Genomic DNA, 12518 nt, shown 5'->3' with positions numbered 1-12518 from the left:
CGCAGCACCTGCCCGGAATTTTGCCAGTTTAACCTATCTACCGGCAATGCTTTGCACATTAAAATGCGAACCTTGTTTTTTTAGATCTGTTTGGAGCTTTTAGAAATACAAACGCTTACCTTAGTATTAACTTCATCGTTCACACGTCCAGCTCAATACATATACCGATTCATACCAGCGTTGTCGATAGCGCACCGGTTCACACATATAAACATCCTACCGGTGCGATCTGCCCACGCATATAAACCTTTTGGAGGCACCAGAGTCGTACCGGTTTCAAGAAAATATACCAGTTAGATGTCAAGAGAAGTCATCGTTTGACTTGATGTAGCACGGATATACAGACAACGACGGATAAATCCGGCATAGCTGAATGACATCCTCCATAGTAAATGTGCCAGAATTTTCTGTCGGGAACGATCGAGATTGTACAAGGCAATGACATAAAATACACGTAACGGAGCATAAAGTACACACAAATTTAGAGAAAGTACTTAAAAACCATATGGAATACAAATGTCAAGTGTAACTCTCGAAGCTGATTGGCTATCTGAATTACTTATTGTAAAAAGTACAACATATGTGTGCCGGGTTTTGCGTTGCCGTATTTATCCGTCGTTGTCTGTAATCCTAGTTAACGTTGCTTCCTATCCCAATATTATCGCAATAGTATTCGCAGTTCGAAGAACTGTCGTTATGCGGCCCAGGCGCGGGTGTCATTGACATTCTCGTGACTTTCGCGTGGCATACCCACTTCAACTTGCACCTTCAATCGCGAAAGCAGAAAGCAACGCAATGTCGTGCTAGTAAGCCTCTACATATCGTGCTCGTGCTGCCTTCTAAGCACGCCACCCGTCATCATTGCCAGCGAGTCCTGGAGCTCGCATTGATCACCAAGTCAGGCCGCGCTGATCACAGTACCGCATCGACCTGTAGTGTGCTTAGTCGCTGATCTGGGCGCGTGGCGCCTAATAGTGCGACGGTGCAAGCCTCTACATCAACCCTATCCATGACACGATTTACAATACGCAAACGAACTAAGACGCTCAGATGTCACGCGTCGAAACTGCTGCGCAATACTAGTAAACTTTTTTGTGTTTTTTGTGTTTTGAGTTGATGTACATTTCAGTCATTTAGCCTAACTAACGACCTAGAGAAGTAATACTTACTCAGTATTTGCGACCAAGATTGACAACACGAGTGCGATAGTTGAGCACGCGGTGTAACAGGGTTACACGCACAAGTGGCTACAGTGCAGCGGGGCTGCCGTAGCTTTGCGTCGGTGGAAGCTTAACAGACTCACAGATTCTGAGCTTTAGGATATCCCGTTCTAATACCAGAACGTACGAGTCCGTACACCTTACGGACTCCAAGAGTCAACCCTTAACTCTTAACTGTGTGAATCTCAAACTGAATGTATTTCCCTTTATCGCGGCCAAGCCGCCTACGGTGTAAATGTATCCGGTTCACTATCTAGCATAGTGAACCCTAGTCATATACATAATCAGTGGCTCTGAAGCCGTGTACTGATTCTCCTACTGATTTAGGCTAGACAAATGTGTACCCACTTCATAACCCTTCGGGTAACTCTCGTGTAACCCCGTTACACCCTCCCCCACCAAACCGTGGACACGGGTGTTCACGCTTAACGGTCAACCTCCGGGTCTTGTTCCGTCAAGCCTCCTTCTCGAACGAGTCAATCCACATCGCGTGAACTTCTCTGAGAACTTCTCGGCGCAACGTGCCCTCACATGACTTCAAGTCATAAAGCCTTTTGGTCTTTCCACCGCAGACAGCCTCTCGCGAGATCCGCCTCGGAGCCTCGCTCCTCTCGTGCTGCTGCACTGCGTGCCTCCGCACCTCCGCGAACGCCAGCGCCCGCGCGCACACCCTCGACGCCTTTCAGGCTCTCGGTGTCCGAGTACTTCGCGGCGCAACGCCTGAAGCGCAGCTCGCAGCGCGCAAGCCCCAGCTCTCCTCGAGCACCAACCCACCATATCATGGATCCTAGGGAACTCTTTGGTGAAGAGGGCGAGGCGGGCGAGTCCATGGAGGGTTCTCCGAACCGAGGAGATGCGTCCCCACTCACGCGACGCTCCCCGAGCCGCGGCGGCGCTTCGCCCACACCGTTGACACGCCATGAAGAAGGCCCGCCGGCCCCAGTTGGCTCTCCGAGCCGTCGCGATCAAGAGCGTCCCGCGCACACGTCTCCTGTGCGCTCGCCGAGCCGTCCACCTGCAGAGCGCGCTGCGCCGTCGAGGGAGGAGCCGCGACCACCGCTGCGAGCTCCGAACCCGTTCCCTGAACGCTCTTCCGGCCTCTACGAGCTGCGCGCGCTCACTGAGTCACGGTATTCGCCACCTCGTGGTGAGGGCGTGTCCCTGGGCCCCGTCATCTCCAACCCTCTGGGCGAAGCTCAGTCCGAGCAGGTTGCGGCGCAGATGGCTCCCATGCGCTCCCAGCGCCCCGTGCTGTGGCCTCTGCTGAACCCCAGCACAGCCGACTACGGCTTCCGGCGTCGCGACCCCGCGGAGGGTTGTCGCCAGGCGTTCCAGCAGTCTCTCGCGCTGCACGCCATTGGGCCCGCGGCCCGTACTCCGGAGGAGCTCGCACTGCGTACGTCTCTGCGAGAGCGGCTCCTCACTCCACAGTCTACGACTGTCGCGGAGTATCGCGAGAGGCTGCGGCTGCAAGCCCAACAGAAGTCCGTGCCCGCCATGCGGACGTACCCGGTGGTACTTAGCCCGAGGGAAGACTCAATTGAGTACGAAGCTCAGTTCGAGTCTTGGGCCGAGCACAGCCGAAAGCTCAGCTCCATGGACGCTCTCCGAGCTAGCTTCAGTGAAGTGGATGTTCGCATTGAACGCAAGCTCCGCTTCGATTTCGCGAAGGTCCGAGCCGAGCGCAGCCTCACGGCACTCGCCCAGCCGCAGATCCAGTTTAGCGCTGCGCGCTTCGCTCCTTCGAGCACTCCAGCCGCTCCTTCCCGCGAGGGAGTGAGCGCTGTGGCTCAGGGTCAGCCTTGGAACAATGTGGCTGACCCAGCAGCTCCCCAGCTTATTGCCGGGAAGCGCGGGACGGCCGGCGTGCCGGCCTTGAGCCCTCGGGGCGCTGGTGATCAAGCTGATCAAAAGCGTCCACGACGTCTGGGCAGTCTTGGCGGAGGGGCACCATGAGCTCTCGGAGTGAGGGTATCCTCGCCATTTCACCAGATACTGGTTTTGACCCCGGCACCGCCGCTTCGCCAGGAGGCGCTCCACATGGTAATGTAGATTCCCGTGCTCATCGAGCAGAGCCGGTGGAGGCCGCTGTGGGGCCCTTTGCGACTCAAGGTGAGCTCTTGGAGGCGCGGCAGCAGGCGGGTCGCCATGGGGATCATATCCATGACGTTGATGCGCGTCTGGGCCGGACTGCCACCGAACTCGACGAGCTCGCCGAGCGGACGCGATGGATCGAGGTGCCTCGAGCGGTCTGGGACCGCCTTGGGGCCCTGGAAGACTGGGTGCGATACTATCGCGATCGCGATGAGCAACGTGGCCGGGAGCTCGGGGAGCTATAGCGTCAGCAGGCTGTGCTTCAGGGACAGCTCGACCTCCTGGCCCGCATGCAGGCTCCGACTGCTGAGCCTCCTGCGCATGCGGCTCTCGCTGTGCCCGCGGCACCTCCGGCGCCGATTCTTCCGCCTGTGCCTGCGGTGCCCACGTGGATGACCGCGTCCTCGACGCCTGCGACTGCGTCCTCGACGACCGCGGCCTCCGCGCCTGTGACCTCGCTACCCTCGGTGCCTCCATCGGCACCTGCATCGGGTCCTGGTACGGCTTGAGCAAGCCCACGTAGAAGACGGGGTGCGTCCGCATCTTCTTCGGAAGATTGAGCGTGTACGCAAGGCCCTTCTTGGCCACAACCTTGAAAGGTCCGACGAAGCGTGGGCGCAACTTCGTCTTGAAGACGGCTGACACTGCATGTGTAGGTAGGTTCTTAGCATTAAGCAACACCAGGTCCCCGACCTCATAACTGTCAACATTGCCTCTGCCCCTGGCATCTGCATGTTCCTTTTGCTTGTCTTGGCTCTCAGCCATTGCGTCACGCACATGTCGAAAGACGCGTCGACAAGAAAGCGTCAACCTGTTTACGAACAGTAGCCGGGCTGACATTGGCTAGCCGATCAGCTAAATCGGCTTCTCCTCCCCCACCAAGCCCGAGGCCACGACGTGGCGGCGTCAGCGGGACGCGGGGATGAGACAAGCTGTTCACGTAGAACGGCGTGTAGCCTGTCGAGGCGTGCACGGCGTTGTTCAACGCAAACTCAGCGAGTGGCAGCATGGCGCTCCAGCGCTTCGGCGTCTTGGCGCAAATGCTGCGGAGCACGTCCTGTAACGGGGTTACACGCACAAGTGGCTACAGCCACTTGTAACTCTAACAGAAACGACGTCTGTTAGAGGTTCGAAAGACTTTCTCGACCTTGGTGTAGACACACCAAAGGCTACATACATTTAGGATCACCACGACGGGTGGTCCATAGAGACTTAGGATTCCTATTGGTTGAGAGCAGCATCTTTTAGCCAATGAGTGACATGCATAGCATTGGAATTCTGCCCTCCAGCCGTTGGCAGATTCCTAGTTTAGAATATTACATTTAGAGGAAGTCAGAAACATAAAACAAAAATAGCAGTTCTCATCTTTTACCAAAACACGCTACTTGGAGTCTTTATCTTGTTTAAAGTATACTCGTGGATCTCGAGTATACTTAACTCAAGTAAAAGAAACCTACGCTTCCTCGTACACGTGCGCATACGTGTAAGCCGTAGCAGTGAGCCAAGGTAGGCCCATTACACGTCCTCGACAACGCGATTCACGCGCTCTGTCTGACCATCGGTCTGCGGATGGTCCACCGTGGGCATGTCCAGCTTGGTGCCAAGCACCGCAAAGACCGCGTTCCAGAAGTTGCCCGTGAAGCGTGGGTCTCGGTCCGAGACAATCGACTCAGGGAGTCCGTGTTGTCGAAACACTCGGTCCAAGAACAGCGTCGTTGTACCCTTACCATCGATCGTATCCGGCACAGCCGCAATGTGAGCCATCTTGCTCCGTCGGTCCACGAAGACCACGACTCCAGTGCGTCCACCGGCAGGCCAAACACAAAGTCCATACTCATGGATTGCCTACAGCCCGAAGGGACAGACAAACTCGCCAACGGGGCTGCAGCATGAGGTGACGACTTCACGCGCTGACACGTCTCGCACGCGCGCACATAAGTGCTCGTCCACTAGTACAGCTTCGGCCACCAGTAGCGGGTGCTCACCGAGCTGTAGGTCTTCTCACGGCCAAGATGACCGGCCAGCGGCGCGTCATGTGCCTCATAGAGGATGCGGTACTTCAGATCCTCATCATGAGGGATGACCACGCGGGGCGTATCCTCGGGGCCAGTGTTGTAGAACAACAGGCCTCCATCGAGGGAATAACGGTGTAGCCGCGCGCACAGCCGCGCTGACAATTCCATGTCCGAGTCTTGAAACTCCTTGCTCCCCAGAACCTTTAGCAACGCGACACAAGTGTTGTCCTTGGTATAAGCCGTTCGGATCAGATCCAGTAATGCCGAAGTCACGGTCGTTACATGAGCCAGCTCATAATCCGGTCTGCGCGACAGCACGTCCGCAAGGACATTCTGCCTGCCAGGCTTGTACGTCATCACGAAGTTGTACTCCGCGAAGAAGGACAGCCAACGGGCCATCCTTTGCGAGAGGTGAGGCGACTGAGTCGCAGTGCGTAACGACGCATGATCCGTGTAAATCACGAACGGCTGAGAGCACCCTGAACTTGACGAGCGCATACTTCATTGCAAGTAGCTCCTTGTCGTGGACAGGATAGTTCTTCTCCGTAGCCTTCAGCTGGCGAGATTCGAACGCCACCACGCGCTCGCGCCCCTCGGCGTCTGCTTGCAGCAGTGCACAGCCGATGGCAAAGTCCGAGGCGTCACAGACGACACAAAACGGACGAGGGGGGTCTGGCAAAGCCAGAATAGGCGCATGAAGGAGACTGTCCTTAATGGCCGCGAACGCATCTTGATGCTCGGTGTTCCAACACCACTCCGCATCCTTCTTCAGGAGGTTGGAAAGTCGCCGAGCCATCTCAGCGTAGTTCTCACTGTACTTGTGCAAGTAATTGGCTAAGCCAAGCCACTTGCGAAGATCCCTTTGGTTCTTGGGAACCGGCCAGTCAACAATGGCCTTGACCTTGACCGGGTCGGCCCTCACCACGCTTCCCGATGAAGCACCCTAAGAAGGGGATCTCTTCCGCTCCGAAGGTGCATTTGTCAATGTTGGCGTACAACTTGTTTTGACGCACGCATTTGAGCACAGCACGCAGGTGCTCCACATGCTTCTCCATATCAGTATTTCCGTGCTCAGCACGACTGTGGACAAAGATGTCATCGAAGTACGTTTGCGCGTACGCCTGATGGGGCCTGAAGAGCTGCGTCACAAGACGATTAAACGTCGCTGGCGCGTTTGAAAGCCCTTGGGGCATCACCAACCACTCCCAGAGCATGCCGCTCGGGCTACTCACCGCAGTGAGAGGAATGTCGCTCGTCTGCATGAGCAATTGGTAATATCCATCGACCAAGTCGAGCGCACTGTACATCGTACATCCTGTCATGTTGTTCTGAAGAACATCCTTCCGAGGAATCGGTGTCTGTGCCGGAATGATAGCGGTATTCAGCTTGTTGAAAGCATGCACGATACGCCACTTGCCATTCGGCTTTCTGACACAGAACGTCAGCGTAGAGTGTGGAGACTTACTCTCACGCACCATGCCCGCCTCGTGCTTCGTACGGAAGAACGCGTCAATGATGCCACACGGCTCATTCGGTAAGGGCCACTGCTTCGTCACGCAGTACTTCGTTCCCGGAACGAAATCGATTTCGTGTCGAACACCTCGATCCGGAGGTAGCCCCGAGGGCGGCTCCTTCGAGACCACGTCCTGGTAATCCTTTACCACTTGATACAAGGCATCCGATGGGTCCTTCAGGATCGCCGATCCGCTCCGCACATTCAGCGCCTTCTTGGTGTCTTCCAGGACAGCTTCATCCAGAAGCGAGGACGAGTTCAACTCTTCTTCGGGTCGTATTACCACTACCTCAGCCAAGTCTCCAGCCTTCAAGGCTTCCCCGAACTCGGCCAAGGACATCTCGCCCAGCTCCAGGAGAGCAGACAGTGAGGGCAAGTCGTCGAGGTTGATACCTCCGTCGACGTCGCCCGTCACTCCATTCACGAGTGTATAGAGCTGCTCGCTCTCGCGTGGAGCCTCGCCGCTCGACACGCCCTTCTCGACTCGTGAGATCGCAGACGCCTTGCGTCTCGCAGCCAGCGCTTTGCGGTGCTGCCTCCTCTTCATGGACACCGTCAGCCCTGAAGAGCCCCGTGATTTCGCGTGCGTCTTGACGCCAGGTGTCACCACCTCGTTCAGCTCCGGGGGAGCTCCAGTGTCTTTACCGACACTCAGCAAAGAGCTGTACGATCCGCAGCCTCCACTCAGTGGATTACGTGCCACTCCACGATCTTCATCCGGGCAAAGCCCCTTGTTCTTCGGCATCGTGCCGACCGCGCCGTCGCTGGCACGCAGCAGGGCGTCGCCCTCAGACGCCCGCCCGCTCAGCGGAATTAGTGCCGCTCCACCTGCCGTCCGCGAGCCACGCTCGGAACTCTCGTTCTCGACACATTCAGTGTCCACCAACTCGGAAACTCCGATGTCCAACACATTGACCGACTCGGTCCAGTGCTCGCGCCAGAAGCGCTTCTGCTTCCTAGCAGAGGTGGGTTCATGACTCGCCAATGCTCCGCTAGGAGAGAAGTGCGTAGCACCAAGGGTCTTCGACCTCCAATCGATCCAAGGCTCGTGGCGTTCCAGCCACGCTATACCAAGGATGAAATCATATCTCGAATCGAGGTCTAAGACCAGACAGCGTCCCACGCTATCAAAATTCAAAAACGTCACGCCCAGGTCCACAGGGACCTTAGGCACCGTGACACGAGTGCCCGTCGCGAGACGAACAGTGACGATGTCACTCCCGCGCGCTACCAGCGCCTCAGCATAAAGCTGACTTCCGTCCATCGTAGAACGCCGGGAGTAGTTACCCGACGCTCCCGAATCGATCAAATCGTACATGGCTTGGTGAAGCCCTTCACCCAAGCTTGGACAACTAGCAAGCCCGGCTTGCATACACGTTCCGTGTTAGAGAGTACGGCTCTCTTCGGGGCTAGGTCCTGTCGACCTCCACCTCGCTGAGGCTCAATAGAACTTAGTTCTTCCCCAGTAGGCCACCCCACGCCTACTGGGACTTCTCGTTTCCCCGAGACAAACCAGACCCCTGGTTCGAACTCGAAGAGCGGCTTATCGAAGCTTGGCGCTGATGGCGCAGCGGACACCCAGCACGAAGGTGACGGGTGTCACCACAGATGAAGCATCTGCGGATACCGCGACACTGCTCAGCAGCACGAAGCTCGGCTTCTTCGTCTTCTGCATAGCTGAGGTCCATGGGTTCCGGACCACTCGACGCGCTAGCGTAAGACGCATTCCACCCAAGTCTCGACGACTTAAAGTTGTGCTCCGCATTCAATGCGACGCTCACAGTCTCTTCAAAAGAGCTCGGGTGGGTTCGGAACACCTCCGTTCTGGCAACGCAAGTGCGGAGGCACTCCATGAACACCGTATCGGTGACTGCCTCCGGCAGGGGGTCCGCGGACATACCAGCAATAAAGTTCTCAACTCTCCATCAACTCCTTCTTGCTCTGCCTGGTTGCCAGGAAGCGTGAGCGCACGCGATACGCCTCGTTAGGCGGAGCAAACACTCGGGACAATTGCTGTTTCAGCTGGTCCCACGTCGGAAAGGCCACCTCGACCAACGTCCCGGACGTTAGTACCCACTCTCTCGCTCGCCCACCGAGCTTCGAGATAGCTAGTGCCACGCGCTGCGACTCCGTCCGGAGTAGAGCTGAGCTCATTGCCATATCAACCTAACGGGTCCAAAGCAGCAAGCTTTCACCCTCCTTGCCTTCGAAGGTCTTCACGCTCAACATGAACGGCTTGGGTCTTGTTCCCGCGTCGGATGACGAAGCGGGAGCTTGGGGCGCCGCGGCCGTCGCCATCCTCTGCTGGAGGTACTCTAGAAGAGCATTCTCGTGGCTTGAAAACGCCTCGATACGCGCGTTCACCGCGTCGGGGCCTTGCTGCGCAAGTTGCGTCACGCCCTCCGGGCCCAGCAAGGACATACGCTTTTTAAGCGCATCCTGCTGGTTCGGTGGCAAGTGAGCGAACTGCTCCATTCTCCACAGAGGGTCAGTCTATACAGACTCAGGTGTCGGATTGACTACAAGTGCTACCAAGTGCAGCGGGGCTGCCGTAGCTTTGCGTCAGAGGAAACTTAACAGACTCACAGAGTCTCAGCTTAAGATAGCCCGTTCTAATACCAGAACGTACGAGTCCGTACACCTCGCGGACTCCATCTGAAGCCGTGTACTGATTCTCCTACTGATATACGTTAGACAGTGTGTACCCACTTCATAACCCTTCGGGTAACTCTCGTGTAACTCCGTTACATACGGTCACTTGTAACTCTAACAGACACGACGTCTGTTAGAGGTTCGCGATGTGTTTTATTTTCCGGAAAATGTAGAGCCCATGTTTTTAGTCAGAGGAGGTGAAACGAACCCAAATCTGTCGGGAGCGTCCAAGCGAAATTGACACCAGCGGCATTTGAGAGGCATGAAGAGCCTGCAAACTTCGCCCCAGTGTCATGGCGAGCAGGGTGCAAAAACATACCATTTCTGGGGACGAAACATACAAATCTTGGGCCAAACCATATTCGAGCAGAACGCAGCATACAAAAGCAAGCTAGTGTATCCATTCCATACATAGTCCGCTCCATTCCGAAGCCGAGGCTATAAAAATAGCATTCTTCGCTCTCAGAAAGCTAACAGCGCAAGCAACACTCTCAGCTTTCTCCCAAGCATGGCCGAATAGCACGCGTTAGGGGTGTTTGAGTCTGAAGATGCCTACGAAGACTATCGAAATGATGCGATGTGTTGCTCAGCGGTCTTCAACACTGTTGTGTTCTCGTTCTGCCGAATGTGCATAGGAGAGCACACTATGATAGAACGGAGGCGGTTATGTTCAAGCCCAACCTGCAAAGATTTTGGTGACTGCGATGTTGTCTGGAAGGTGCGCGAGTGCAAAGCTCGAGACCAATGGGACGTGAAGGTAAATAGATGCGGTCATGCTCGAGGCGCGGTTCCCTGCTCGGTTATCCCCCCTCCTCGCGTAGCCAACTTAATGCGTCAGTACATTACTCTTCAGGATGAATGCGGTGTTCCTCCTCGCGCGATTCTAGTCAACTTAAAGAAGCAGCCAAACATCCCTCCACCTCGGCGCGGATGACCGGACGCTAAACAACTTAGGAACGCGTTAAAACGTATCCGTAGGCAACAAGGCGCGAAAAACACTATCAAGGCTGTCCAAGAATTTGTACGTGCACGGGCGTACCACCCGGACATTGCTTCTGACAAAGCATTTGTCTTTGGATACATGTTGGATGCCGATGGCCATGCGTACGTGGGTTCTGGTAAGGACGACGACCCGTTCACGCTAGGTATCACCTCATTGGCACTAATCATCCATTGCCTTAAGTATTCCTCATCTGACCAATTCTCGATGTTCCCTGGAGACGCTACTTTCAAACTTAGTGATATCGGGTATCCAGTCATTACTTGCGGGCTTACCGATCGTGCGCGGTCGTACAAACTTGGTGCGATGTTTGTCGTGAGTCAACGAACCTGTCGCGATTACATGCACTGCTTTTTAAGTTTCGGTCGCACAATGTTTGAAATCCGAGGTAGGAGGTTACGAGTGGACGCAGTCATGGGCGACGCCGAGGACGCACAGGTGAATTCATACAGCGAGATCCCAGAGTTTGCAGCGAGTAAGGTGACGATGTGTTTTTTCACGTACTTTATAACGTACGTAAGCGTGTCCAGCACTTTGCGTACCATTCCCGCAAACTCGTCATGGAGGGCATCATGGATATGCATTATACGTCGAGTCTGGCAGAGTTCCATCAAACTAGAGATGACTCTCTGGCAAATTGGCGTAAAGTAGACGGGCTTAAGAATTTCGCGGAGTATTTCGAAGGGCAGTGGCCCACGCGGAAATACTGGAGGTGGCAAACGTTTCACACCCCAGGCGGCTATGCCGTCACTAACAACCCCTGTGAAGTATTTAACTCTGGTATCAAAAGTTTTATGCAGCGAGAAAAAAACATTGGCATTTTCAAGTATAAAACTTCTAAAAGCAGCAAACATATCTAAGCCAAGGTTCGCATTTTTAATTTTGTAAAGCGTTGCCAGTTGATATCTGGCATCTACAGTCTTAAAGACAATTTCCGGCCTGATGCTGCGGCTGCGAAGCAGGCGTAGGAGATGACCGTAGCTCATACGAAATGTAATCAATAAAACAAGGAGGGGAGGGTTATACCATGATCCTCCTATCCCAGCCTTCGCGGAGCCCTAGTTATTTAACCTTTTCATTGGTATTTAATGGGTATCATCACAGCTGGGTACAGGGGTCAACTATCAGATTTCGGAGCTAACCATAATACTTTTCTTTCTTTTTTTACCTGAACTCATTCGGGACAACATGGGGAGGAAGTCTGGCATCTCGATCCGCTCCAATGCGGCAGCAACGGCAGCTTTGAGACAAGAGCAGCAGTCTAATGACAGTGCGGTGCAGATGCAGATAGAAGCAAGCGAACGGGCTACCCTACAGGCAACTCTAGATACTCGTCCGATCAACACGAAGAGAAAATATGAAAGCTATCAGACTGAGTTTCGGAGTTGGTGCGGCGAAAAGCAGTTCTGCGATGGAGCCACTGGAACAAAAGGGAAGCTTCACCTTTTCGTGTCGGAGCAGGTCGTAGGCCGAGAATCCAAAAAGACGAAGGACACGTTCGTTGGCGGTTCTACTGTTTGCGGCTACGTGTATGCAATCGCCAATCTCTACAACCAACAAGTCGCGCTGAAGATTAATTCGAACGTTCATCCCCGATCGGCCCAAGTGAAGCAGCTGATAAAGAATGTACAAGCCCAAGCAACAGAACCACGAAAAAAGAACTACCAAGATCGTGGTGTGGGTTCGTTGCTCGATGGGTATCACTCTGAGGGGCAATTGTGACGAGACTGAGCGAGGTTTTACATCAACCGGTCATCACCTGGCTACTGACTCGACTGAATCCGCCATTCTGATTGGCCGAGACTGAACCCGGACTCGGCTGCACACCGTGCGACAAGATCTAAGCTGGAATTCGGCTGTGTTCCGCGGAGCAAAGTGCGCTCAAGCCTAGGATGGGCCCTTTAGGCCTGAAAGACTGGGTTCAGACGAGAAACCCTGAACGCACTCGATCCGTCCAGGCCGCCTCCGTCCTTAAGCGGGTTGACACATTGAGGCCGTCGAAAACGCCTGCACGAACGTATCGT

Source organism: Phytophthora sojae, assembly GCF_000149755.1.
Source record: "Phytophthora sojae unplaced genomic scaffold PHYSOscaffold_4, whole genome shotgun sequence".
Lineage (NCBI taxonomy): Eukaryota > Oomycota > Peronosporomycetes > Peronosporales > Peronosporaceae > Phytophthora > Phytophthora sojae.
The sequence above is the reverse complement of the archived record's forward strand: the minus strand, read 5'-3'. Positions refer to the sequence as shown.